The sequence below is a fragment of the Elephantulus edwardii genome, unplaced genomic scaffold (assembly GCF_000299155.1).
Source record: "Elephantulus edwardii isolate Elephantulus edwardi_28Jun2011 unplaced genomic scaffold, EleEdw1.0 scaffold00080, whole genome shotgun sequence".
Taxonomy (NCBI): domain Eukaryota; kingdom Metazoa; phylum Chordata; class Mammalia; order Macroscelidea; family Macroscelididae; genus Elephantulus; species Elephantulus edwardii.
In genome coordinates, this window is record NW_006399830.1 from 10717365 (window position 1) to 10724354 (window position 6990).

The window sequence follows — 6990 nt, forward strand, 5'->3', positions numbered from 1 at the left end:
TCTTTGCCTTGTTGATGTGATGAATTACATTGATTGTTTTCCTTATGTTGAACCATCCTTGCATACCTGTTATGAATCCCACTTGGTCATGGAGTTCCTTGTTTTTCAATGCAGCATAGTATTCCATTGTGTGAATATACCACAGCTTCTCTATCCATTCGTTTGTTGATGGGCTGAGGTGGGTTTTTTAAAGTGAGAGTCTGCCTCAGGCCACTCTTGTTTGTTTGCGTGTTTCTCGCTGTCTTCGTTCTTGTTTGAAAATCCCACTGGGAGTAGCTCATCCAGAGAAGGCGCTCAATGCAAAGAGCTACAGCTTCAGAAGCCACACACACAGATAGATGGAGGTGGAAAGTATCCCCCACTCCTGGCAAAGTTACTGGGTGACAGGGGATGGTCATTGGAGGCATAAAATAAAAGAAAATGAAATAAAAAGCTGAAGAAGGACGAAATGACAGGGAAAAGAAGGCAACAAGAAGTCCCAAACCAATAAATGCTGATGAAAAAATCTAGTTGGCATTGTTGATGTGGTCATAAAGCAATGCAGATTTCAAACTCCTTAAAGATAGTATATCATGGCGAACTCTGGTGGCCTAGTGGCAAGAAACTGCACTGCAATCGCAGAGGTGGGCAGTTTGAATCCATCAGACGCTCTCCTCCTGTACCAGTCAGATCTGATTTCATGGTACACACAGAAAAATAATAAAAGAAAATTTTAAAAAATAAAAAATAAGGAAGTATATCATGTGAATAATTCAGCAGTGATATTTAATACCTGTTTGTATCGAAATCAACATGAACGATCACAGAGGAAGATGAGAGAATGAAAGTTTGTTAGGTTTTTTCATCAGTACCAAGAAGCATCAGCAGATAAGATTTCCTTTATTCGTTTAATGAGTAAAGAAGCAGAGATTGGGGTCAGATACCAAAGAAACTGGGAGAAAAGAAGATTATAGACCAATATTCCTTATGACTAGAGATATGAAAATTCTTAACAAAATTCTAGCCAACAGGATTCAATGACATGCTGTTGTTGTTGTTGTTGTTGTTGTTAGGACTCTGAGTTTCCCTATGAACACTGGCTCTGAACCCTGCCCTTTGCGCCAATCTCACCATCTCTGCTACACCTGCCCCAGTTGCCATGATGACAGTGTCAATCCTTCCAGGGTCTATATATCTGTTTGCAGAAACATTACACAGGACCCATATCTCACATCCTACAGGTCAATCTGAAACGGACCAAAGGCCTAAATGCTAAAACGGAGCACTATAAAATTCCTGAAAAATAATATGCAAAGTTCTGTCTCCTAATTCATGATGTAAACAGACTATCAAATGTAATTTAAAATATACAAACCAAAGAAGGTAAACAACAGTTAAGTTGTTGTTGTGTACTATTGAGGAGAAACCAGCGCACAGCTGGCTCTCCAGCAGGCTTTCAGAGGCAGTTAGAGACAGAAAGAGAGCCCCATCTTTCTTATGCAGAGCAGCTGGTGGACTCCACTAGTGTACCTTTGGGTTGCCGGTGTGACCCCTTAACCATGAGGCACCATGGCTCCCTCTCAGGTGACTAGAGCTAACAATGACGTATGTACAATGGCATACGCACGCACTGTGTCACAGGCATGGGGCACACTGTCAGGAGCAACCTGTCCTTTGAAAAAGACACATCCTGGGAGAAGTAGGGGACTGGAGAGCGAGGAAGGTGGGAAGGTAGAGTCTTAGAGTCACTGGGTCGTGGTCGACTCATTGACCCCTGACAACATCTCTCACCAATAAAATAAATAAAATTTAAAGAGGGGAAAAAACCCAAGTGAGATTAGATTAGGTAAAGGATGGGTTTGAGATGTTTACAGGGGACACCAGACAATACTGTCCTCTTTCTGTGACTTTATGAACTTTGACAAATGTCAGTAGTTGTAGAGGGGCTTCAAGCCTTTTGTTCATAGAGTCGCTATGACTCAAAGGCAATCAACAACAACAACAACAAAGCAAACTGGATTGACACAGCAACAATAACGAATTTGAGTGCGGCAGAAATTGTGATGATTGGGGTAATACAGGGCAAAGTTCTAATCTGTTCACTGAGTCACTAGGAAGTTGTCACTGACTTGACAGCACGTAACAACAACCAGGGGCGTGGGGTTTTCAAGTCAAAACTATACCCCATCACCCATCATAGTGTCAAGAGGCATCCCTGTTAACTGACCTAATACCGTGTTTAGATCTTCTGTTCTACCTCCTAATTCATCAATGAGTACCTGGGCTCTTGAAAGCTTACAAGCAGTCATCTAAATTACAATCACTGTGCTTTATTCTGCTGGAATAATGCAGGAAGGTGGAAAGTCAGGAATAAAAAGAATTGAATGATCAATTGTTTCCATGAAGAACTATCTCCTTTGCTATGAGACCAGAAGAACTAGATGGTGCCCAGCTACCGCTGTGGAACAATCCAATCAAATATTCTATAAAAGAGTTATGGTAAAAGGGGGTTAAAACATAGAGCAAAATTTCAAACTCTTAAGGACCTTAAAGTCTATGGAACCATGAAAGATGCATGAATTCTTGAATCTGCTGCCCTGAGGTAATCTTTAAACCTCAAACCAGAAGTATCCCCCAAAGCATTCTTAAACAATGCTGTTGTGACTATGTGCCATCAATTAGCTTTGACTCACTGCATCCTCATATTTAACAGAACAAAACCCTGCCCAGCTCCGCGCCATCCTCACCACCTCCACCCCGCCCAAATCCACTTTGCAGCTACTGTGTCAGTCCACCTCCTTGAGGGTCTTCCTCTCTTTCACTGGCCCTCTGTCTTTCCAAGCATGATGTCCTCTTCCAAGTACCAGTGCCTCCTGACAACATGGCCAAAGGTCATGAGACAAAATCTCAGTTTTACTTCTAAAGGGCACCCTGGCTGCACCTTGTCCAACACAGACGAGTTCATTCTGTGGGCAGGTGCACAGTAATTCAGTACTCTTCCCCAACACTACGGTTCAAGGGTACCAATCCCTCCTCGGTCTTCTTATTCACTGTCCAGCCTTCACATGCTCATGATGAATTTGAAAACAGGAGGGCTTGGGCCTGACCCATCTTAGCTTTTAAAGCACCACCTCTGCTCTCTAACACTTTACAAAGGTCCTTATCAGTAGACTTGCCCAATGCAATGTGTCTTTTGATTTCTTGATTACTCTTCCCATGGGTTCTGATTATAGATCCAAGTAAAATGAACTGGCAATGTCAATCGTTTTTTCATTTATAACGAGGTTACTTATCAGTCCGACTGTGAAGATTCTTGCTTTCTTGATGTTGAAGTGTAATCCTCACTGATGGCTACAGTTTCACTGCACCAGGAAAGAATGTCTGCCTTGAGTGTCCTGTGCACCAAGATCTATTTAGATGAGATCAGACTGATGACAGTAACTCAAGGATCAGACAGCAAACTTGGAGGGAGGGGTGGTGCTTAATTCAGGGATGGAGGAACAACCCCAGACGAGAGAGGGTGAGAATGATCTCATGCAGAATGTCACCGATGTCACTGAGCTATGTACACAGACAGATTGTTGAACCGGGACCTGTTCTGTTGGGTATGTTCTTAACAACAACAAAGTAAAATAAAGTCTAAAAAGAAAAATAATCCCACACCACAAAAATAACCATCAACCAAAAACAGGACACCATAAGTGAAGATAAAACCATGTGTCGATCAGATCCAAACCATATAAAATGGAAAGGAAAGTGGAAGGTTGTAAATTAAGCAGAATGACCAAGAAGACAGAAATTCAATATAAACCATCCAAATTAACAAAACATTACATTTGTTTCAGAATATGTGTGTGTACAATCTAACTCACATCTAACAGACTTATTCACTGCCACTGAGTCTGTTCCAGCCAATTCCAAGTCAATTTATTTGCTCTCTAAGCCCCTCCTCTTTCTCAGGGTACCATATGGAACCTGTGTCAAGGATGTGAGAGTCTAAATGTGTAGGAGGATTGAGTTGGGGCAAGGACTCCCCCAACAGCTGAAAGTGTCTCTCTCTCTCTCTCTCTCTCTCTCTCTCTCTCTCTCTCTCTCTCTGTCTCTCCCCTAGTACTATTGCTGTGGTTTGTAGTTCAAGGGGCTCATCAGCTCAACCACCCAGTTGCTGTAGCCAAATTTATTGTCCTACAGGAAATGAGTTTGACAAAGTGGTCGTTCAGGGCAATGCCAGCCCCAGCATCAAATGTAGAAAGGTGGTGTCACTGTTAAAGTCACAGGACACAGACAACCTGATCCTCAGCCCTTTAAGGGTCCTTCTGATGCCTGCTTTACTACTTTCTTAATGTCATCATATTTGGCAGCTTTCTCCAGATGGCAGGCCAGATCCACAACTGACACACTGGGGGAGGGGACACAGAAACCCAAGCCAGTAAGTTTCCCATTCAACTCAGGGATGACCTTGCCCATGGCCTTGGCAGCACCAGTGGATGCATGAATGATGTTCTGGGCAGCTCCATGGCCATCACACCACCGCTTTCCAGAGGAGACATCCACAGCCTTCTGTGTGGCAATGATGGTATGGACTGTGTCCATGAGTCCCTCTACAATGCCAAAGTTGTCATGGATGACCTTGGCCAGGGGGGCCAAGCCGTTGGTGGTGCAGGAGGCATTGCTGACAGTCTTGATGGAGTCATTATACTTGTCATGTTCCCACCCATAACAAACATGGGGGTCATTGACAGAAGGAGCAGAGATTATTACAATTTGGCATCGCCCTTCAAGTAAGCCCCAGCCTTCTCCAAGGTTGTGAAGACACCAGTGGACTCCACAACATACCCAGCACCAGCATCACCCTACTTGACGTTGGCAGGATCTAGCTCCTGGAAGATAGTGATGGCTTTCCCATTGATGACAAGCTTCCCCATTCTCAGCCTTGACAATGCCATTGAACTTGCCATGGGTGGGATCATAATGGAATATATAGACCATGTAGTTGAGGTCAATGAAGGCGTCATTGTTGGCAACAACATCCACTTTACCAGAGTTAAAAGAAGTCCTGGTGGGGAGCTCTGGTGGCCTAGTGGCAAGAAGCTGCAACTACAATCCCAGAGGTGCACGGTTCGAATCCACCAGATGCTCTGCCGGGGAAGGAGGGGCAATCTCCTCCTGTACCAGTCAGATCTGATTTGACGGTACACGCACACAAAAATAATAAAATAAAATATAAAAAAAAAAGAAGTCCTGGTGACCAGGCTTCCAAAGCGGCCAAATCCGTTTACTCCAACCTTCACCATCATGTCTCAGGGATGTGGCTGAGGCTGCATGAGAAGAGAGGACTCATATGTTGATTGACAAAGAACAGAGAGCCTCAATCCATTTCCTAGGACTGTAGATATGTTTGTGTATGTGAAGACTTGCAAATCATATTGGGTTTTCATGCAATCATTTATAGACATCTTGTTCTATAGCATTAGTTACCATTGATTAAGATGATTAATTGCAAGCGTAATCAACCCCAGGGAGCTCTGGTGGTATAATGACAAGAAACTGTGCTGCAATTCCAAAGGCACGTGGTTCAAAGCCACCAGCTGCTCCGCAGGAGAAGAATGGACAATCTCTTCCTGTGCAATTAACCGCCTCTGAAAACCAGCCAGAGGATACAACGATCAACCCTCTGCTGTGTTTTACTTTCCCCTCATTTATCTATTTCTTTTACTCCTCCCCTCCTTTTTCATCAGTGTGGAAAAGAAATCTAGTAAATTAAAAACGATATGATATGATGGTTTAATATGTCAAACTATATTATTAATAACAGTGTGTGCCACTTCAACACCGCAGCTAACAATCTAACGTATATTAATAGACGCATAATGCTCCAAGCTGTGCACCACATACATCATTGTATGATCGACAACCAGAAAATATTTATCATTTTCACATGCACATTACAAATTTATGAAACTTGATCAATGAAAATTGATCATGGCATAAAATGAGTGTTGACAAAGTTCAAAGTTGCATATCACATTCTCTGATCACAATTAAATAAAACAGAGTCAACAGTTAAAAACTCAAACATGCCCATTCCGAGTCATAGTGACCCTCCATCAGGTTTCCAAGCTCCACATGGCAACAGGAGGACGCTGCCCATCTTTCACCCACGGAGCAGAGCAGCTGGTGGATTCAAACCACTAGACGCACGTAGTCTTGAGATTAGCAGCACAACTCACTACAGACCATGCCACCAGAATGCTCCTGAAAAGATAAAGAGATACAGGCTGACCTCACGGATATTTGGGGCTCAATTCCGGACCACTACAATAAAATTAATGACAAAATAAAGTAAGTGACTTACACTGAAAGTCTTTTTTTTCTCAATGTATATAAAAGTTATATAGACACATTGTAGTCTATTAAGTGTGGAGTTATTGTTATATGCCATCGAGTCACTTGCAACTCATAGTGATGCTATGTACAACGGCCCTGAAACCTGTTCTATCCTGTGACAATCTTATTGTCTCTGACACACCTACCCCCGTTACCCCAGTCACTGAGTCAATCCATCTCATCGATGGTCTTCCTCTCTTTCTCCGTCCCTCTACCCTATCAAGCATAACGTCCCTCTCCAAGGACTGGCCCCTCCTTGCAACATATCCAAAGTTTGTAAGACGAAGCCTCAGAATCCTTGCGTCCAAGGAGCAGCCTGGTTTCACCCTCTCCAGGCAGAACCTGTTTGTTCTCCTTTAAGTCCATGGTATATTCAATACTCTTCTCCAGAACCACATCTCAAATGAAGTGTGGAGGAGTGTTATGAAAAAGTCTGAAGGAGTATTAGAAAGACCAAAACATGACGCAGAGACAGGAAGTGAGCACAGGCTGCTGGAAAAATGGCATTGACAGACTTACCGGAGGCAGGGTTGTCTCAGACTTTCAATTTGTACAGAATGTGGTGTCTGCAAAATGCAAAAGCTAGGAGCAATAAAACAAGGTATGCCTGTGCCTCCGGTGATC

General features: G+C 43.2%; 1 pseudogene; it reads right to left on the minus strand.

The window, feature by feature from the left end:
• Positions 1-4092: 4092 nt before the first annotated feature.
• LOC102874595 lies at positions 4093-5273 on the minus strand (annotated as a pseudogene).
• Positions 5274-6990: the final 1717 nt, after the last annotated feature.